This window comes from Vicugna pacos, chromosome 9 (assembly GCF_048564905.1).
Source record: "Vicugna pacos chromosome 9, VicPac4, whole genome shotgun sequence".
NCBI classification, from domain to species: Eukaryota; Metazoa; Chordata; class Mammalia; order Artiodactyla; family Camelidae; genus Vicugna; species Vicugna pacos.
The window spans coordinates 61,527,242-61,549,838 of record NC_132995.1 but is presented as its reverse complement, the minus strand read 5'-3'; the positions used below and the strand labels follow the sequence as shown (position 1 = coordinate 61,549,838).

Below are 22,597 nucleotides of genomic sequence, written 5' to 3'. Positions count from 1 at the left end.
GGGGAGCCATACGAGTTCAGAGAAATTATGGGGACCAGATTGTGGAAGGTCATGGAAGACACTGTAAACACTTCGCCTCTGGATGAAATGGGGAGCCATCAGAGGATAGGGGAGCAGAGGACAATATGTTCTGACTTAAGTCTTAATAGGGTTGCATTTGCCACTGTGATGAGGGTAGATAAGGGGTCAGGGATGCAAGTGGGAGACCAGCTAGGAGGGCATCACGTAATCCAGAGAAGATGGGGGCTTGAGCCAGCACCGCAGGAGGGTTGATGGTGAGATGTGGTCAGGTCCTGTGTGTGCTCTGAAGGAACAGTCAGCAAGATTTCTTGACAGATGGAATGTAGGGGGTGAGATAAACAGAGAAATCAAGGAGGATGCTAAGGCTTTTGGCTTGAGAATCTGCAAGGACGGAGCTTTCCATCAACAAAGATAGAGGGGTGGGGCAGGTTTGGGGAGGGGTGGGGGAGAAAACCAGTTTAGTTAGACAGGTGGAACCAGAGATACCAATTATACACCCAAGCAGAGATGTAAAGAACTCAGGTGGACATAGAAGCCTGGAGTTAGGGAAAGAAGTCTCCCCTGGATTTATAAACATGGGAGTCTTAGCATGTAGAGGATTTAAAGCCAGGAGACTAGATGAGATGACCAAGGAGTGAGGGTTGGTGGAGAAAAGGATGAAGGACCCCGTTGTGGGCTCTCCCACCCCCATGGGTTGGGGAGGAGAAGAGAAGCCAGCAGAGGAGACTGATAGGGAGTGAAAGTGAGAAGAAAGTGTGACAAGGAACAGAGTGACCAACCATGCTACACGCTGCTGAGATGTCAGGAAAGATGAAGGGTGAGAAGTGGCCCTGGGATCTAGCAACATGGAGTCACAGGTGATCTCAACAGAAGAGTTTCGGGAGAGTGGGGCTTGAGAAGCCCAAGGGAGGTGGGTTTCAGGAGATGTGACTTAAGGGGTGTGTAGCAGAGTGATTCAGAGCACAGACCTGCACCCCAGCCTACCAGGGTTCGAGTCCCAGCACTGCCTCTTTCTAGCTGTGTAACTTTAGGCAAGTCCTTTAACCTCTCTTTGCCTTGTTTCCTGATCTGAGGCCACCTACTTCAAAGGGCTGTGAGGAGGATGAAATCAGTGTGTTTGCAAAGTGCCAGGCACCTGGGCAGCACAATGAATGTTTATCAAGTTAAAAAGAAAAGAAGAAAGAGAACGAGAAGAGATGAATCAGAATATTCCTTCAGGGAGTTTTGCTGCAAAGGGAAGCAAAGAAATGGAGAGGGTTCGTTAGCAGGGAGGTGAGGGTCGGGGGGAGGGAGGTATTTTAAGAAGGAAGAAATAACAGGATGTCTGACAGGATGTCTGAAAGCCAGTAAGAATGATCCATTAGAGAAGAGAATTCAGTGATTCAGAAGAGGGGAGACTTGCTGGAGGAATGTTCTGCAGGAGGGACAGGACCGAGTGTCCAAGTGCATAAATTTCACCTGGTAGCCCTCACTTTCCCCGTGGCATCCCCAGCGACACCTTCCTGGGGGCCGTTCCTGACTAACCTGCTCAATATTGTCCCCTCAACACTCCCTGTCCCTTCTCTGCTTCATTGTTCCCCATCGCACTGATCAGCATCTAGCTTACCACTTCAGTAACCGTTCTCGTTTTGCCTGCCCCTCAACTAGCGTGTAAGCTCCTGGAACGCAGGCAGTTTCGTCTGCCTTGTTGGCAGTTGTATCTCCAGAGCCTAGAACGGTGCCTGGTACAGAGTAAGCACTCTACAAATATTTGCTGAAGGAACAGATGAATTGCTACCTGTACTCTGGGAGCTCCTTACCCACCAGGGAAGAGAATAAACTCTCTTCTTCATCTGTTCTACATATACTGACTACGTCCCGGGAACGCAGGTTCTTGGGAATCGGAAATGAACCAGACGCCCTCCTTGCCCTCATGGAGTCAACTTTCTTGTGTGTGTGCGTGGGTGGGTGTGGGTGTGTCTGTCGGGGGAGCCTGAGACAGACTTTGGAAAGGCTATTCCAAAGCTGTATGAGGAGCCTTACAAGAGAGGGATGCCCAGGGCCCCACCGCCTTGGGCACATGAGACAGGGAAAAGCTTCCTGGAGAAGCGGCTCCAAACCAGAAGAACAAACCAGAGTCCGCAAAGTGGTCCAAAGCGAGTGCGGTCTGGTGTCTCAGGTGGAGGAGCGAGGCCAGCAAAGCCCTGGCAGTGAGAGTGAGCGTCCAAAGCCCGCCTCAGCCCCCAGGCCCTGCATGAAGCCCGCCTGGCCACTCCGGCCCCCGACTCCCCTCGGCTCCCTGCCTGACAGCCTGTTGGATCATTTCTTGGGCACTGCTCCGACCTGCGAGCCAATCATCCAAGATGTGCTTCTCAGGACCTCAGGCAGATGGTTTGCCTTCAGAGGGAAGGGCCATGGTGCCTGTAGCAACAGTTTATACCTAGGAAGAGCTCAGGGCTCATCTGCTCACAAAATAATTCCTGAGGGCCTACCGCATGCCAGGGACTGCTCTGGGCACTTGGGAGGCAGCTGAGTGAGAGAAACCAGGACCCGCTTTCCGGAACTGATTTGGGGAGCTCATACAATAAATAAATACACAAGCACACAGGTGAAAGACAATAGAGTACCACAAAGAGAATCACAGTGTCATCAGGGAAGGTGTCTCTGACATTTAAGTTGAGACTAAATGACAACTATCTACTGAACAAACTAATGAAGAGAAGCAGAACGGGCAGGAAGACCTTCTGAAAACCACGTTCTAGGGAGACATGGATTTGAAACAGGGAGCCCATGGGCTGAGAGGAGGCAGCAAAGTACCCTCTACAATCAAAGAAGACGTCCTGGAGGAGGTGACTCAAGACTTAGTATGAATGGTGAGCCTTAGATTTGCAAAAGGGTAAGACAGCCTGACTTTTGCTGAAATGATGGTCATAAAGGAGGGTTCCGTGTCCACAGATGCTTGCTGAGTGGCTGCTCTGGGCCGAGCTGGCTGGGACAGGACAGGATGGCAAAAGAAGACAATCCCTGCCCTCTGGGGGCTCACAGTCCTGTACTGAGACAGGCAGGCAGTATACATAATTACACCATAGGGTGATGAGGGCTGTGACAACCGGGCAAGTACAGGGAGGATCTGAACATTCAAGGTGTGAGGCGCCTGCAGCTCAGTGGAGGGAGCAGGGCAGACAAGCGGGGTCTCAGCCCCTGTCCCTGGCCTGCTGTTCACTGGGCACCCCGGCCCCTCTCACTCCCCACAACCCATCCTTCACACATCAGTCGGACTTAGCTTTTAAAGCACAAACCAGATCACATCGCCTACAGCTTCAGACCCTCCAAAGGCTTTCCTTAACACCTAAAATGCATTCCAAATCTTCCCCTGGGCTGCAGGTGAGTGAGCGCCCAGGGACCCGTGGCTGGCTGCCTCCTCCTGGCCAAGCGTGTTCACCGGCCCCCTCGCAGCCTGCCTCCTGCCTCTCAGACAGGCTGAGATCATCTCCAATATTGGTGTTTGCTGGCCTGTGCTTTTGCCTTTTCGCCTGGAAGATTCCTGTCTGGATCTTTGCAGAGTGAAGTCCTTCGCCCCGGGGTCCCCCCCTCAGTCCCTCTGGCCCTTCCTCAGCCCCTGGCTAAAGCTATCGCTCCCTCTCTCCCACCTTACCCTGTTCTATCTCTTTCACAGCACCGTGCTTGGGGTTATCTTAGTCATTTGTGTGTTTATCTGTTTTCGTGTTTGTGTAGGTCCCCCTATCCACCACCCACCCATCACCAGAATGCAGGGCCAGGAAATGGGTCATATTTATGGCTCTGCCCCCAGATCCCAGCGCAGTACCTGGCACATAGTAAACACTGATTGGCTCTCTCCCCGGGAGCTAAAGATGGCAGGAGTGAATGCTACCAGACTGGGTGGCACGGTGGCAGCGCAGGAAGCTCCCGGTTGGAATTGGTGGAGGCCACCCTAGCAAAGGGCTGGCCCAGGGTCGCCAGGCCAGGAGCCACCTGGGCCCTGACTGTGTGGGGAGGAGATGCTCTCTGGCTGAGGCAGGGCCTGCAGGGCAGGGCTCGGGACCTGGACCTGCCCGACCTTTCTGAGGATGTCTTTCTCCTAAAGAATTCCTAGAAACGCCTCCTCAGCATCAAAGCAGAGTGGTGGGGCCTGCATGGCCTCAGTTCCTTGACAAAGAGGCACAGCAGCAGGAGGAGGGGGAGAGAAGGGGAGGGAAGATGGGAGAAGAAGGAGGGAGAGAGAGGAGGAGGAAGGAGGGAGGGAGGAGGGAGAGGAGGGGAGGGAAGATGGGAGAAGGAGGGGGAGAGGGGAGGAGCAAGGAGGGAGAGGAGGAGGAGGAGAAAAATGAGGAGGAAGAGGAAGAAAGGGAGGATGAGGAGGGAGGAGAAGGAAGAAAAAGAGGGGGGAGGGGAGGAGGGAGAGGGGGAGGAGCAGGAGGGACAATTCTGCCTCAGCTGTAGTCCAGGTTGCCCTGGGGCTTCTCGGCGTCTCCTTTGCAGGTCACGACCAGGAAAACACACCTTTGACTTTCCCTTGGCCTCCCAAAGCACAGGGCACGCCAAATAGGGAGGTGGAGGAAGAGGTAATAAAAATTAAATTTTAAAAAATTTCTTAAAGTTGGAAGAACAAATTATTTGGAGACGGAGCAAAAAATATCGGTGACACACCGAGCCCTGCTTTAATGACAGCCCGTGTGGGAGGACAGTTTAGTCATATTTTTCATTTTCTCTTCCCCGGGGAGCTGCGTTCCAGTGATCAGACCCTGATATCAAATTGGCATGTTCCCTAAATCAGTCACCTTCGCGGATTATTCAGCAGCTCGATGAGTCAGGGGGCTGCCGAGTAACCCCTTCTCCATATGCTCAGGATGCTCTAGGTGGCCCTCCCTGGGAGGGGTGTGGAATGGGGAGGCGGCCCAGGCCCAGCAGGGGGCAGGAAGCCTGCGAGGAGAGGCTGCCAGCTCCCACCTGCAGGGCGGGCTCAGCGGGGCCGGTGTGCCCGCACCTCCCTCCCGAGAGCTCCCAGGGGTGAGGATGGGCCTCGGCCCCCATCTGGGGTCACAGCAAGCATGGAGAAGGAGTTCTTCGAAGAAAGCTTGGTTAAATGCCAGGAGGAAGGAGCTCAGGAAGGAATTCTGTCATCCCCTCAGGCACGAGCACTTCCAGGACCAAAGATAAAAATACTGAGGGATGATTTCAAGCAACTGTTGGGATCTTAGTACTTCCTGGGGCAAACACTCCTCGCTGGTCTCATCTCTCCTCACTGCAGCCCTGGAAGCAGGCATTCCCACCCCCGAGACACAGGGCAAACGGGAGGTGGGGTGACTGTCCCAAGAGTGTAGCCGCTGCATGTCAGGGCAGAACTTGAACCCAGGTCTGTGGGATTCCAGGTTCGGCTGCTTTCCTGCACAATGTGTGGTCAAGAGCTCGCTCCTCCTGTGAGTCGGATGTGGTGAAAATCCAAGACAGGGGCACTGGGAGGGGACCTCCTCCTGGTTCTTCACCCAGAAGATCTCCACTCTCTTTAGCTACAATTTTATTTTTAATACGATCCACTTAATACCACACCGACACAGTCTCTGGAAATCAGGAGGCAGCAGGCATTGGTTCTTTGTTGTTTTACACACGGGGAAACTGAGGCCCAGAATGAGACGGCGAGTGGGCCCGGTCCCGACAGTGACCGTACAATGCCATCTGGACCCAACGCAGCTGGGCCTGAGCCCTGCCTGTCCTCTACTAGCTGTCTGGGGACTAACGCATTACTGAAATGTGTGATGCCCATTTCCCTCGTCTGTAAAGTGGGAGTCACGGGACCTACCCCAGAGGCCTGTTGGTAGGTTCAAATGGGCTAAATCGAGTATGTTGAAAATGCTTTGCGAACTCTAAGTGTCACACCAAGATGGGAGGCAGCATCCTTCTCCTTCCTGGGGATTATCATCAAAGCCCAGTTCACAGCCCAGGCACTCAGACTGCCTGGGTTCAAATACTAGCTCCTTTATTTGTTAGCTGTGAAACTTTGGACAAGTTACTTAACCTCTCTGTGCCTCCATTTTGCTATCTGTAAGGTGGGCATGCTATCAGCCCCTTCCTTACGGGTTGTTCTAAAGTTTCAAGGCGTTGCCACATGTGTAAGTGTCAGAGGATTCTGGCCCACAGGGAGGGCTGGGAACTCCTGTTACTACCCTCATCACCACGTTGCTACTATGATCAGGCTAAACTCCGTGAGTCAGGTTGGGTCTGTCCCGTCCACTGTGGCATCCCCAGAGCCGAGCATGCTGGCAGGCCCAGGGCAGGTGCTCCGTGCATGCCAGTGAAGTGAAGGCAGAAAGGTCTGCACACCGCATCGGCCCTTGTTCGGTATGTGCACTGCCCTCTAGCTCTGGGAGGCTTTATTAAGTCGTTGCCAGCATCTGGTATTTGTGGCATTTCATGGGGTTGCCACCTTCTCAGCTGCAACAATCAAACAGCCCCACTGCACCAAAGCCCCTAGGTCAGGTATCTGGCTGCCTGCCCCCTGGTGGTCCTCACAGCCTAGACAGGTGAAGGGTGTCCTCCCAGCCTCCATGGTTTGCTCTCTCCTTATTCTTCTCACCCAGAAAGCTGCTGACCTGAGTCCCTGGCAGGGGGCTGGACCTCAGCCCCAAATGTCCTTCGAGACTTTGCCCCGGGTTTTGTGGCTTCCACCTCACTGCCTCCATGAGGATGGGGGGGGGGTGTCCCTGGATGCTCGTACCTACGTGTGGGGTAGTTGGGCACGCAGGCCTCACCTGTGTGTGTACAGGCAGATGGGCGTGCAGTGAGGGCTTGTGTTCCTTCCTATGTGAATAAGGAGGCGTATCTGGGAGCAGAGGGGTGGGAGAGTGAGGGGCGGAGTACAGGTGGGCCTGCAGACGTGGGATCACATGGGGCTGGGCATGCAGGTCTGGGAGGTGTGTGCTGGGATGAGACAAAGGCAAATGGGTCCATGTGTAGGTGTCATGGTAGATCATCTATATGTGGGCAAGGGAAGTTGGGTGTAGGTGCAGGCTTGTGGGTTTAGGTGTATATATGGAGAGGAGAGGGTAGGAGTGAAAAAGGTACTGGGTTCTGGTCCCCAGAACCAGGTCTCAAAACAGAGAAATGCACCTAGTACTTTATTTCCATAAAGAATCTGAAGGATGGATAAAAGTTGGTGAGCTATAAAGGAGAAAATACTTTTTATTTCCTAATATGCCTTAGACCACCAAATACTTTGAGACATAAGAGGTCTTTCATCTCCAAATGCCCTTCCACAAAACATAATGTCTCTCCTTACCCAGCCTTATCAGTCCTTGGGCATCCTTAAGAGATCAGCCTTGAAACCAACTGCCTGGGTTTGTATCCCAGCTCCTGGCTTTACCTGTGGCCCTAGATGCGTCATTTACCTTCCCGGCTCTGTTTCCTCATCTGTTAAATAGGGTCCACAACAGTACCCCTCAGGGAGCTGTGAAGATGAAGAAATTAATCCATGCGGAGTGCTTGGAGTGTGAAGGACTCTAGTCATTTTCACTCTTATTATCTTAGTCTTTACTTTGATTATACTCCTGGGGCAGGAAATAAAAATGAATTTAAAAAAAGCCCAGCCTCCTGCTCCGAGAAGCCCTCCTTGACTCTAACAGCAGGGTTAACTGCTCCTTCATGGGCTCTCCCGCAGCTCAAAGCCAGCCCCTCCACGTGCGGCACATGGGAAGAGTGTGGAAAGCATGGCTATTATGATTGGGATCTGACACTGACTGCACAGGGTTGCAGTCGGCGGTGTGTGTGGCCAGCTACCCTGGGAGACTGCGAGCTCCCCGAGGGCCAGGACTGGCTCTCTGGGGACCAGCACAAGGGGACTTTTCAGTAAGTGAACTGAGCGGCATTGTGATCAGTACCTGTGTCTTGTAGTTATTTACTGAGTGGGGGGCTTTAACTGTAACCAAAGTGCAGGCCTTGCTCTCCGGGATCTCAGAGTCCCAGGGACAGAAAGGTGACACGGACAGAGCAGAAAGGGACAGGGAAAGAGCAGAGGCCATAGTGTGGGGTCGGGGACCGCTTCCCAGAGGAAGCAGGTCCAAGCAGAGGCCACCGGAGCAGAGAGCAGGGAGTGCAGGTGGGGGTAGGGAACATGCTCCAGGCCTCCCAGGAGACATAGTTCCCCGTGACCACAGCAGCCTCCAGCCCTCAGGGCTGTGGGGACACCGCTGGCCGGACATGGCGATGCCCTGGCCCCTCTGATGAGCACCAGGGGCTCAGCACCATCTCCAGCACTCCCTTCCCTGTGGTCACACTAGTTCCAGAAGAGGTGGCGTCCTCCCATCCCTCCCTCCTGGTAGCTGCGGCAGGAGCGCTCTCTTCTCCCCTCTCCAAGCCTCCCAGCACTAGGTGCTCAGGGCTCCTTGCTTGTCCCAGAGGGCCTCTAGCTGCTGACTTGACCCCCAGAGGCCACCATCAAGCCTTTATTCAGTCTCTCCCGGGCTTTTGTCTGAATCCCTAACTTATCACTATTCCTAGGACCACTCCACTGGGCCTGCCCGCCCGTCTGTAAAACAGGCGTGCTCATTCTTATGAGGATGAGACGAAGCGTGAGGGTAAAGACCAAGGTGTTGTCCACAGGAAGCCTCTGCAAATGTCAGCCCCTCTCCGCTTCCATCGTTTGCCTCCCAAGTTTTTTTCTGATGAACAATCATCCAAAAGAGTCTTTATATTCTGTTTCTTGGCCTGAGGCTGGAACTGGGGTGGGGAGACCAGGGTGGCCCTGGCCTTCTGCCTCTGGTTCTAGGTGACAGGAGTTATGTCTGCAGAAAGACCTACCAGGTTCCACACCAATCACACATCTGACCCTCATGCCTGCAGCTTCCCGCTGCCTCGGCCAACCACAGTGGTGATTGATGGTTCTGTTAGCTGCACAGACCTGGGAAGGGTGAGTCAAACATCCCCTTGAATGTGTGTGCACACACATGTGTACGTAGGAGTGCAGCGTGGTGGCCAAAGGGAACAGAGGAACCGGAAGAGCTGGACACCCCCATGCGAGCCACCTGCCCACGTGGGTGTATGTGTGAGTGAGCACTTAGACGTGGGCGTGCCCTGGGGACGAGGAGGGGCAGGAGTGCTTCCAGAGGAGAGTTTGAGACTCCTTCACAGCCTCCATGAGTCCCTTGTGGGGACATCCAGACAATGCTTCCCAGGGACACTGTCCAGTGTGGCCCGGGCAGGGGACGATGAGGGCCAGCAGCAGTGCTGCTGATCACCTCTCCCACGCCTCCCCTGAGTCTCTCTCCAGAGACCCCACCCTACCCAAGCCTTGTCTTCTCTCCCCTACACATTCTCCCACTTGTCCGTGTCACCTCTGGCAGGAAAGACAACGTCTTTATGTCTCCCTGAGAGCCCGATGATGCTGTGTCCAGAGGAGGGTGCTGGGACGTTTCCCCAAGACCTTAACCCACGTGCCCCCCCCATCCCCCTACCAGAGAGCATTTCAGGGACTGCTGGCAAGTGCATTTCTCAGCCAAACATTCATTTGCATAAGGCGCTGTCAGTTTCCAGAGGAAACAAACAGCAACCTCCACTCTGCAAACGGCTACAAACTTGAGTTTGCAGCAGGGGCACCATTTCCCTGATGCAGTGAAGAGAAAAGATGATTTAGACGCAGTTTTGCCACGTAGGAGCCTGGTGACTGCACGCAAGTCACCGAGAGTCCCTGAGTCCATTTCCTCAACTGTAAACCAGGGAAAATAAAACCATGTTTATCTCGTACAGCACTGGCTGCCCACTGCCTCGCAAACAGTGAATGCTCAGAAAATATTGGCTGAATAGATGAATAAATGAATTCAGAAGGATTGTTATTGGGATTAAATGAGATGAGGGAAGTAAAGTATTTATCACAGCAATGTCACATATTAAGCATTCAATATAAGGTGGTTATTATTGTTAGCTATTATCCAGCAACCAAATCTCATCATTCAGTCAGACCGGTTCCCACAGCTAACATAAAATCAAGTAATTAAGGCTAAATAGTGACATGCCCCAAAGAATCAAAGCAGTTGCCCCTGGAGTGCAAAGGGTGATATGTCGTATTCCATCCCGTTTATTTTAACTTACACTGAGCATATCTTTGTGCCCAGAATGGGTGAGAGCCTTTGCAAGACACAGAATTAAGTCAAGCTCCCCTCCTACAGGAGTTACTTTCTAGTTGGAGAGGCAAGATCAACACTCATTAGCATAAATACCTTCCGGCTTGAGCCAAAGACAGACTGCACTCTAAAGGCCAGTGCCACACTTTCATTTATTTGTACAACAAACACTCATAGCTCACTTGCTGTGCAGCGGCAGGCCCCTAGCTAGGCACTGGGGACACTGAGATAAACATGATGAATTAAGAGGAGCAGCTCTCCGACTAGGGAATGAGATCACATAGAAATAAGTCAGGACAATAAATGCTAGACAGCAGCACAGAACCTCTGTGGGGTAGGGGTGGTGGGATGCCCATTGCCGGTACCACTGGGAAGGGGTTAGGAAGAATGCTTTCTCTTCCTTGGCAGATGTGCTTAGAGATCCAGGCCAAACCTCTTAACTGGGGCCCCAAAGCCCCAGCCTGAGCTCACCTTGAACCAGGCTCTTCATCCAGGTAGCCATGTAGACCCCGAGAGCAGCATCTCCCACTGCAGCCTTTACCCCTCAGGTTCCCAGGGGTCCTGTGCCCTACAAGAACCCTTATCAGCGCTGGAACTTAGAGACCATCCAAATGAAGGCAGAGCCCCACAGAAGCTGAGGACCACAAACCACTCCATTAGGCAGTGACAAAGCCAAGTAAGATTCCATGTGTCCTTATGTCCTGCTCGGTGCTCAAGTCTCTAAAACATTAAGATGCTTGAAGATTCAGAATCTCCCAGCGCCTCTAAGATGTCCAATGACACCTCTCAGATGCAGCAGGTAACTGAAGAATGGTGGGTCCCTGCTCCCAGCGCCTTGCCAGTGGACCTGAAGCAGGCATGGGGCACACATTAGCAGTGAGGGGGAGGCCAGTCCAGAGTGGGCCCCGCCTCTGGGTATCTAATATGTGGGGCACCTTGTACTGCAAGTCAGACAATCTAGGGTGCAGGGAATAAAGGGGTGGAGGAAAGAGATGAGGGGCAAGTGACTTAATAAAAACTGTTTCCAATAGCAACTGCCCTGAGCTTCGATGGGGCCCTGGAGCAACTGATGACAATTTGACGGGAGAAAAGGTACCGTGGGACAAAGATGAGTGCCGATGGGAGACAACATAGTGTGGCTGAAATTTACAGCTCCTTGGCAGGACCCTGGACCTAGCACTGCCCTCCTGGTCAAATACAAGCCGACTGCACTACGACCCTGCCTCCTCCCTGCTTTGTAATTACAGCAGTTACACTGTGTAATGTACCTGCCTGGGCTCACTGCACCCTAGTGTGAAGGCTCCTGAAGGCAGGGCCATGTGTAATTCATGGCTAGTGGTTCAGAGCTCGGGAGCAGGAGATCCTCTGGATTCAAGTCTGAGGTTTGCCAGCTGCTTTCCTGTGTTGTGCCCCTGGGTGAGTTTAACCTCTCTGATCCTTAGTTTTCTCATCTGCAAACCGGGGTTAACACTTCAAGGGTGTCATGAGGCATAAATGAAAGGCTCTGATGTCAAGCATCTAATACAGTGCCTGGACTCTACTAGTGCTCAGCAAATAATATAATTCTCTTTATATAATCTTCACATGCTCCTCTGCCCATTTTCAACGCACTTTAGAGAGCAGCATAGTCTTTCACGTAGTGTTAAATAAATTTTTTAAAGATACATATTTACTTGTACACGGACATATGGATTCATAATAAAGAGCCTCGCATACATGTATAAATGCTGACACACATGCACAAGCACAGGCTGCAGAAGCTCAGAAACAGACCCTGAGGGCCAGAAGGAATTCTTCCATCCAGTGTGCTCTAGGGCTGGGCTGGGCTGTGCAGAGAGGGAGGTGGGACCCTTTCTCTTTGGCTTCAGCCTGTGACATACACTGGGTCACTGTCCCTGAAGGTCTGGTGACCCTCAGATCAGGCCGAGCAGTAGGGAAGTGCTAGTTCCAGCACCCTTCTAAGGCCTTCCTTGGCACCTACTTACTACCAGCGGGTCAGCGTTAGTGCAGGAAGAGCTGAGTAGGTGGCAGGTGGGAGGGGAGGGTCCTGACATTCAACACGAATGTGGCTGAGGAGGCAAGAGGTGCCAAAAGTCCCAGCTTACAAATAGCCCAGCTGCCTGGGGATGGCATCCCCAGTCAACTGCAGTTCAAGGCTCTGAAAGCTCATCTCTCCCAGGCTCAGAGTGACAGAGTGAAGGCTCCAGGGGAGAAGCCATCGATTTCTGATCTGGCTCTTAACTTGCTCATTAAGCAGCAGGGTCATTTGCATCTACTGTCATATTCAGGCAAAATTTGAACAATGCTAATGAACTTGGCGCAGAATGCCTTGCCTGGCATCACCAATATCCCTGAAGATGCCAGGTGGGCTAAGTACTCCCCACACAAGACTGGTTGGGGAAGGTGCAAGGCCGGAGCCAGGCGGGTCTTCTGCCTTGAGTCCTAGCCCCCCAGACCCCCCGGAATGCTCCTCCCATAGGCCCGCACCCATTCACATGCTCATTTGCACCAGGATCTGTCTGTCCTCTGGGTCTGTCTTCTGGTCTCCTTTTCATGTCTGTGTTCCCAGAGGCTCGTGAACCTTGGGAGGCCAGAGCCTCAGTCTCTCCTGTGCTTCTCTCTCTACGACACCCTGGGCTGAGGGAGCTCGGTCCAGGCCACTGAGTGGGTCACAGCCTGGGCAAAGCGAGGGACTTGCAATTACCCAGTGAATTCAGGCAAATAAACAATTTGTCAGCACTCTGGCTCCCCCAGTGTGCTGCATCCCTTCCACGTGTCTTGGAGGGCTTTGGAGGAGAGATGGGGAGGCTTAGAGCAAATCCCCGGGCCATCAGGCCATTAACTGGAATTTCCAGTGACCCAAGTCCCTCCCGTCCCCTCTCCCAAACAAGAGTCCCTCCAAAGGGTCACGATCTAGGGCCCTGGACAAATACTTAATTGCTCTGTCTCAGCTTCAGGCAGCATCCAAGGGCCAAAATGCTCAACAGTCCGGAGAATCCCGTTCTCTGATGCTCCTGTTCCAATGCCTGCCCTGGCCGGCAGCACCCCCGCCCACCCCGCACTGTCCCGTAGGTCCGGGGATGGGGCTGTGGGTGGTTGGGCAGAGGAGATGCTCAAGGGCAGTTTCCCTCACTGCTATACATCAGCTTAGCTTTGTTGTTCTCTTCCCTCTTGCTTTCCTTTTTACCTGTTTTTTTTTTTTTTAAACCCTCTCAATGGGCCAAACACGGCCCCACGTAGAGTGTGCCTAATTGAGGAATCTTAAACCTTCCCATGCTGGGCTGGAAGGCAGCCTCTTTCGAAGCTGTCCACCGGGATGTACCCGTGCGGAAGCTAAATATAGAAAGGGCTCCCTCCTCCCCCAGCCTCTCTCGTCCTCTGTGGGCACGGGCACAGGCGAGAATCGATGCTGTGCTTGGCGGCCGCAGGCTGCGTGACAGCCGCCCCTGCTTAGAGACCCTTATCTGCACCTGCCACCGATTGGCTCTGACAGAGCCCTGACATACTAGGATGGAAAGTCACCATGGCGACCTCACACAGCCCAGAGGGGAGGGGACGGGGGCTTGGCTGTGGGGAGGCAGACTCAGGACACACGCTCAGCCCACCCTTGGGGCCTCATCCCTCTGCCCTGGCCACTCAGGTGGTGGCTTTGTGTCTCGGCCACCTGCAGAGAGGGCAGCCCTGCTGGCGATGGAAGGGAGGCAGGCGGTGGTATTCATGCCGGAAGTCCACGGCATTCTCCGGGACCTCGGCCGTGCGCCTCTCCAGAATACCGAGAATGGATGAATCAGTCCCGGCTCATCAGAGCCTTTCATGCTAAACCAGCTCAAATGACTGATTTAGAAACTGCGTGGTCTCGTTCTTTCAGTGGATTTCTGAGGCACACACCAGAGCAGGCCCGGGTCTTCATTCTCTCCCCATCCACACCCTTCGACTGAGCATTTATGACCACATGGCGCTGGGTGTGGGGGGCTGTGCCTGAAGGCACAGAGCAGGATATACCAGTGTGGAAACCCGTGCCCAGAACACCCAGGCAACAGGGAAATCATTAAAACGGTAATACCGTTTGTACCAGCCTCTTCGTGGCTCACCACATCCCTGTGAAGGATTGCTAGAATTGTATTTGATGTGAGAACGGAGGGGTTCGGTGCTTTTCACAAGAACTCCCAGTAAGTGACAGAACAGACACACACAAGTTTTCTTGCTCCAATTCTGGGTAAGGACATCCCGTGTTTCCCATCACTGGACTGAGAACCTGCAGCATCCGAGACACCCAGAGAGATTCTTAAATGCAGACTCGTGAGCCTCACCTTGACCTCGAGATCCTGCATCAGGAGGCACAGGGTAGGGGATTCATCAGTCCCCAGGTGACCGTGGTGTGCAGCCCGCTGGGATTCACAGAGGAAGCTGGCAGTGCTCCAGGGGCCCCAGTCCCGAGTCAGATTCCAGGTCTGGGGAAGGAACAGTGATGCTGGGACTTTAGCCCAGGCCCTTAAAGTCAAATTCCTCATGGTGAGGCTGGGACATCGCCCACTTCAGAAGGCTCCCTGGGTGATGCCAATGAACAGCCAGAGCAGAGAATCACTTTTTGAAGCCCCTTGGTTTTACAGACGAGGACCCCACAGCTCTGCTGTGAGTTGTCAGTAGTCATTACTAGATGGGTAAAGAACCAGGGGAAAGCCACAATCTCCCCACTCCAAGCTCTGTGTTCTTGGGACCGTGAGCGCAGAAGTGGCCAGGGGAGACCCACCCCCAAGAGGTGGTGTCTGGGAAGGATGCTGCTTCTCCTGTCCTAGACTCCTTAGTTTGAAGAAAGAGCTGTCGGGCTAGACAAGAAAGCGGAGACAGACACACGGAAGCCCCCGCCCTGCAGTGCAGGTGGGGTTCGGGAGCCCACCCTCTCAGCCGCTCTGGCCCAGCGTCCGGGACGGTGAGCACACCCGAATGCGTGCGCTGCCTGCCCTGCCTGGGACACAGCACGACATCTTGCCCAGCTCACACCCCGCCATGTGCTAAAGCCTGCAGGCAGTACCACCCCGCCAGGCCACCCTGGAAGGGAGAGTTTCCGCCTCTCTGACAGGATGTGGCCTAGTGTCAGTAACCCGTATTTGGCAGTTGGTCATTCACTTGTGCCTTGTGACACTTGGCATATCACTGAATTATTTTTAAAAACCTGAACAAACATCACTCTTTTCCTGTCTTATCGATCCAAACTCGTGACTTGGGTTTTGAACGTTGCCCCAGGCTTGACCTGGTTGTGTGCGAACCTGCACCTTGCTCCCCTGCCCTACTCTGGGCTCAGAGACCACCCTTCAATCCTCAAGGTTGGGGCTGGGACATCAGGTCGGCTGATTGTTCATTCCTTCCTTACTCCAGATCTGCCTGTGCACAGGACATCCACTCCTTAATCCAGTCTGACCAAGGCCATCGAGATGGATCCAAAGGGAGCTAGAGAATCAGCTGCCCACTTAACCACTGGGCAGCTGTGCTTCCAAAGCTTCCCACCTGCCCTCGACTCTCCCGGGCCCCCACATCCCGAAGCCTTTGTCATCCCCCACCCACGACACCTTTCTTCACTCTGAACTTCTGCTTCTACTGACCCACTGAGTGAAATATCCACTCCTCACACCTAGCTAACATCTCCTTGCCCTTCTGGGTCAGTTCAGGCTCATCCCTGGGTTGACATCTCTGACCTCATTCCTTCTCTGCTTTCCCCCTCCCCCTCCACGGGGCTCCTGTTCCTTTGGGATCAGCCTTCAGGCATGGTACCCACCACACTTCGTAGGGCACAAGTGCTCATAAAGACTGATGAACTGAACTTATCTCTACAAGGGAACAGATGTGTCGCTAGGGTGTGCTCGGGAAGTCCCAGGTGTTGTTCTCAGACCCAGCAGACTTAGAAGACAATATTTGCTTTACGCATGTGTAAAATAACAAACAAAATGCATTGAAAAGGCCCTTAAGTCCAGCGTGCTGTGGTTCTCCTTTCAAGTTGTTGGACTTAGAAGAAAAAGCATCCTATGTCCTGTGCTTGGCAGCCTCTCAGTTGGTCCCCAGTGATCCCTGCCTCCTGGTATTCACACCTTGTGTACCTTCTTTGTGCATGGACTAGACTTAATGGCCTGCTTCTAACTAACAGAATATGGCAGAAGTGATGGAATCTCACTTCCAAGATTATGAAGACTATGGCGTCCATCTTGGGCTCTCTCTCACTTAGATCATTTGTGCTTGGGGAAACCAGCTCCCATGCTGAGAGGCAGGCCACATGGTGAGGGACTGACATGGGCCAAGAATGGCATGAGTCAGACTTCAGATGCCTGCAGCCCTGGTTGACATCCTGATTGTTACCACAGAGGCACCCAACTAAGCCAGACCTGGAACCTCGACCCATAGAAATAATAAATGGTTGTTTTTTTAAGGAGCTAAGTTTTGGGGTACTCTGATATGCAGCAATAGGTAACCAAAGCATGTCCTTTGTGTTTGTCCAATGTGCACGTCAGTTGTGGGCATGGCAGGGGTGAGTGACATCTAATGGGGCTTTGGGCAGGCCAGTGGACCGGAAGGGAGTGCTTCAGATCCCTGCCGTCGGGAGACCTGGCGCTCAGACGCAGAGCCCTGATGATGACAAGCGGGTGCAGGTGTTCTGCCCACCCTTCATAAGCCTCTCGCATCCCAGCTCCTCCGCCCACCTTTCCAAGCATTCTAGCACTCGCTGGATTCCGCCCCTCTGTAATGACATCAGTGTACACTGCCTGGCTTAGTATTTCATGGCTGTTCTACTTGAAATTTACTCATTCATTTTTGTTTCAACACATATTTGCAGAATACCTACCATGGACCTAGCACTGTTCACGGTACAGGGGATTCTGTGGTTCACAGTGCACGCATCACTGTCTTACCTGCAGTGTTCCTTTTCCCTCAACTACCCTGAAAGCACCTTCAGTTAGGACACTCTCTCTGCACTTTTGTACTTTCCATAGCACCCAGCTCGGTTCAGCATCCTGCAAATACCTGGTGATTGAAGAGGAGAAAATGATGAATTGCCTATTAGAGGTATTTTAAAGGTATGTGTTTGTGTGAGATGGGACAGAAGAATGCGAGGTTGAGAGTTTTAATATCTTCTCGACTCCCTTCTTCCTTTCGAATAATAGATCAAGGTTTGGCTGACATTTATTGAGCACCTGTTGTATGTATGGAAAGCAGCTGCTAGGTACTCTCTGACATATTAACTTGTTTAATCCTCACAAAAATTTGCTTGTGTGGCAAATATAATTCCCATTTTGCTAATGAGTAAATCAAGGCTCAGAGAGGTGAAATAACTTGTTCAACTTGCACAGTAAAAACAGCAGCTAACACTTGTGGCATGTCCCTAGTTAGCTCATCGAATCCTCTTTCGGCCCAGGCTGATGCAAAACTTGCCCAGGTCCACACCGGGAAACCTGTTAAGTGTCAGAGCCAGCAACGGAACTTGGGAGTCGGACTCTAGAACACCTAACTCTTAACCACACTAACGGTCACAGCAGAACCAAAACTCAGAGTTAGGGCTCCTGGCTCCAAGTCCAACTCCCCTTGTTCCCCACCCAGCTCCCTCCCATAATTTGCTCTTTCCTGCCTCCTTCCCAGGCTCCCCATCACCTACCTAACTTCAGCTCACTTCCGGTTCCAGTGACTCTCCAATTTGATGATGGATTCCCTTGAGTCTTTGACTAAATTCAACACTTTTCTTTTTTTTTGCCTCAAAAATAAAGAACTCAGAGTTCTTCTCCTATGTTATGGAAATACTACCTATTGCCTTGCAAACTTTTTGGAGGTTGTACTGTTGTGTGTGCAGAAAAGGAGAGGAAGGAGGGAAGACAAGAAAGGAATAAAAAATAACTAGGGTAACAGAGAAGTTCTCAACCCTGCGGCAAAGTTTTGGTTCAAAATGAATCTAAAGCCCTGGTCCTGTGCCTTTTTTGGGTAAGACTGTGTCAGTCGGTGAATCACGTGACCTGGCAAGTTTCCACAGGCGTCGACCGAACATGCAGAAGCCAGGCTCCTCAATTCTGAATTAACTTCCTTTCTTCCTGGGCACAAGCAGGTCTAGTCTCTCTTATCTCCCCAGCCCCACACATGCTCTTTCATGCAAGTCGACACTCTTGCCCCACAATAGGTGTGATTGCTTCCCATTACGTTGTCATGGCAACATCCATTGCCATCTGGGGGTGAGGAGGTGGCAGCGGAAACAAATGACTGGCCAATCGGGCTTTCCAGGAAAGTCTCTTAATGACACACTGCTCATTGCCAAGTACGGGAGAAGCGTGGGGGAGAGGTTAGAGTCCGAGGACCCTATTCATGGGGCATGGTGCTGGGGCCCCTCCCCATGGACCATGGCACAGTGAGTCCATGTTGATGTGTACTTGCTGAGTGATGGATTACTGATCAGCATGAGAAGGGAGATACAACTAGCAAGCAGTACCAAGAGAAGCAAAGGCCCGTCAGTGTAACTGTCACACGATGTACAGGAAAGCTACAAGGGGCCGAATTCTTGTCTGTGCCAGTCTGGAAGATTACAGAACCTTAGTGTCACTACCCACCACCCCCAACTCCAGAAAGAAATGGAAAAGTCCTACTGTCAAGAGCTGCAAAGGCGAGAGCAGGCTCTGTAACACACACTGCTTTACAGGATCTGCCCTTGCGCAGCTGGGTGGCCTCTCTGTGGTGAGCAGCTCTCAGCCCCAGGTTTCTCCTTTACTCTGTGGGCATCACAATCCCACAGCCCTCCTCGGGCTGTTGTGAGGATTACATGTGGTCATGCAGGGCTAAGGACTGGTAGGTGTTCGCCATTGTTATTACGAGTACTCACAGATGCTCAGTGCCGTCGGGGATGGAGCCACTGCAGTGTCCCCTGTCCCTCTACCTTAGGTTCTATGTTCTGGTGAACAAGCATGGCAGGAATGAATTGTCAGTGGCCCACGAGCCACAACCATGGCCGTTCACTACAAGAGGCTCCCAAACCCTCTCTATCCCCCTGGATGGGAGAGCACCATCACCATTTTCTCCTGGGAAGAGAGGAGGTTGACAGCTTGGTGTTCCTCTTTAGGATCGTTGTTGACTTCACACCAGCAAATGAAGGGCTCCTTTAACCCCACCAGGGGAAGGTCCTGGGAGAGGAATGGGCCTTGCCTTAAGGGTGAAGCACAGCCTTCTGTGCAGGTGCCTCTGCCGGGCTTATGGGAAAGCTCTCAAGGCTCAGATCAAGAAGCCTCCAGCTCAAAACTCCTGTCCCAATGTCTGGTGCCCAACATTGAGCCCCTGGGGCTTTCTGATCAAGACTGGGGAAGGCAGCCAGCCAGAGAAGGCAGCTGAGGTCAACTGGAGCAATTAATCCTAAAGGTTACTGCAGCCTGTCCTGCCGGGGAGCAGGAATCCAATTACCCACAGTGACAGCAGCTGAGTCCCTGGGGAAACACTTGTCTGCAGGGCGGCTCGACAACTTGTCTGCTCAAAAACTTCCTGACAAGCAGTCTCCCACCTCCTCCACTTCCTCCACACGCCCCGGCTGGGCACAGACCTCAGCCGACTAGGACGTCACCCAGGCCACAGGGCTGGGTTGTTGGGTAAAGGAGCACATTCTAGATCTTCTGAGAAGAACACATTTCCCCATAGAAACAAAGATGGGAAGAACTGGTCATCTGTCCAGGCTGAGCCAGACCTATATGACACAACAAAAGCACAAGCAGGAGGGAAAGTGAGGGAGAGAGAGAATTCCAGTGAGTTTATTTGGCCATAAAATAAATATGCAAAATTATGCAGATGCAGAAATGGGCATATAATTTTCAATCAATTGCTCTGCTATCATCCGAAACAGACCTAAAGTTCTGGATAAGGGGGCTCTCTTTCCTCCATTCTCCCCAAAAATGTAGGGTAAGGAACAGGGTATGTGGAGGGTGGTGCACTAGGTCAGAAGACCTTTCTTTCTCTTCATGTGGCCTAACTCGGACCAAGATAGGTTCCTACTTGTCCAGGACCTCACACTGGAGAAAAGTGAAAAAGAGGCCAAGTCTTTTTGCATGGCCACCACTGGGGAAAGGAATTTGACTTTTTAAAATGCAGATGTCTTCCTGGCTTGAAAGTGCATGATTAAAATGATATGTTTCAATGCAGGAGCCAGACAGCAGATTTGAGCAGCAGCTGCTGCTTACACACAGGAGTATATGCAAGGTGCGTGCCAGGGGAGGTAAAGAAGTGTTTACTGGGGCTTGGAGACCCTGGGATGTGAGAACAGCAGGTCCCATTCAGGTGGCATTATATAAACACAACCTGGATATATGATAAGAGAAAGCACCTTCTCTCTCCTTCCTGGGAAGTGCTTCATTCAGTCCCAGATCGGTCAATCACTTATTCATTTTATTTAACAACATCTACTGAGTACCAACTCTGTGTACCAGGTGCTGTGCTCGGTGCCTAGTATTCAGCTGTGAACAAGACAGGCAAGGTCCTGGACCCCAAGGAGCGGATAGGCTAGTGGAGACTGCTGACCAGGACTCAAATCTGGACTCAGCCACCTGAGAGTAATGCTCTCTTTGGGCAACTTGTTAAATCTCTCTGTTGTGGCTTAGTTTCCTTATCTTTAAAATAAGCACAATGAAAGGACATACTACCACTCGTGCTTCCAGCCATGACAGGGTGACAGCGACTGGATTCACCTTCCTGTCTTGAACAACTAGAAATCATATAAAATATATGAAGCAAATAATTCCAGACACGGGACAACAGGCAGTACATGGGGTGAGGTGGGGTGGGGGGTGGGAGAGGGAGGGCTGCAATTTCCCCACCTTACTGACTGAACTCAGTTCCTGGGCTGCAGCACAGGGAACGGTGCCGCAGACGGAGGCTGGTCTCCTAGACTCCGTGGAGACTGCAGCAGCTAGAATGTTCAGAGCAGAATATCAGCAGGAGCTCTGGATATCTGAAAAGGATCCTCTTAAAAAATCTTTGGCTAAATACTGATTTGCATATGCAAGGAATGAAACTCCATGAGGCTGGAGAGAGAACCATCACAAGGAATCAGGCGATTTCCAGACCTTGAACAAAGCTGGGTAGTGTTTGGTTCCCATGAGCCAGAGTGAACAGACCTTGTAATAAATGCACACGGTGTCAGATAGGGTCTTCAGTAGTGAGTACCAGACTCATCCTGAGAGAGGCTGAAAAACAAGCCCTGGAAAGATCAAACTGATCCCAGGTAACTAAACTGTACGCCAGAACAATGCCCAGCACTGTTTAAAGAAATACAAAAAGGAAAAAAACTTCACCCAACAAAGTAAAATTCACAATGTCTGGCATCTGTTTAAAAACACACACACACACATACAAACCCTAAAACAAACAAACAAACAAAAAACAAGGCAACCAAGAAAGCAGAAAAAATGACCAATAACCAGGAGAAAAACTGATCAACAGAAAATGACTCAGAAATGACAGAGATAATGAAACAGTATACAAGAATATTAAAATTACTATAACAAATATACTACATACACTCAGAAATGTATGAGAAAATACGAACATGTTGAGGATAGAATTGGAAGACATAAAAATGACCCAAATGAAACTTTAAGAAATGAAAAAATACAATAAGTGAAAAAATACAAAAACTGAAATGAAAAAATATAATGAAGGAGATTAACAGCCAACGAGACACATCAGAAAGTCAGTGAATTTGAAGAGACAGCAATAGAAAATATCTAAAATAAAGCAAAGACTGAAAAAAAAAAAAGAACAAAGCATCAGTGACCTATGGGACACCATCAAGTGATCTAACATATGCGTAAAGGAAGTTCCCCCCTAAAAGGGAGCACAGAAAAAAATATTTGAAGAAATGGTCAAAATTTTTCAAAATTATATGAAACCTATAAACCCACCGATTCAAGAAGCTCATTGAGCTCCAAGCAGAGTAAATGTAAAAAAACAACAAACAAGCAAAACAGACAAACAAACAAAAAAGACACCAAGACACAGCATAACCAAATTGCTGAAAACCAGTGATAAAGAGGAAACCCTAAAAGCAGCCAGTGGAAAAAGGACATTATATCCAGAAGAACAAAAGCAAAGTGGCAGACCCCTTGTCATAAAGATGCAAAGCAAAAGACGGTGACAGCTGTAAGCACTGAAGGGAAAAACTGTCAACCTAGAATTCTATATTCAGCAAAAATATCTTTCAAAAATGAAAGCAGAATAAATATTTTTTCATATTAAAGCTGAGATAATTCATTGCCAGCAGTCTGCCTATAAGAAATGTTAAAGGAAGTTCCCCAGGATAAAAGAGAATGATACTACACGGAAATTCGCCTCTGCACAAGGGAATAAAAAGCTCTGAGAACAGTACATATGTGGGTAAATTGAAATACGTTTTTACTCATTTTGAAATCTCTTTAAAATTTTTGATTGTTTAGAGCAAACAGTTTTCACTGTATTATGATGGAGTT

General features: G+C 51.2%; 1 protein-coding gene across 1 annotated transcript in view; it reads right to left on the bottom strand.

Annotated features, from left to right (window-relative positions):
- Positions 1-22,597, bottom strand: part of KCND3 (potassium voltage-gated channel subfamily D member 3) — a 198,583-nt gene that overhangs the window by 105,014 nt on the left and 70,972 nt on the right. The window lies entirely within an intron of this gene.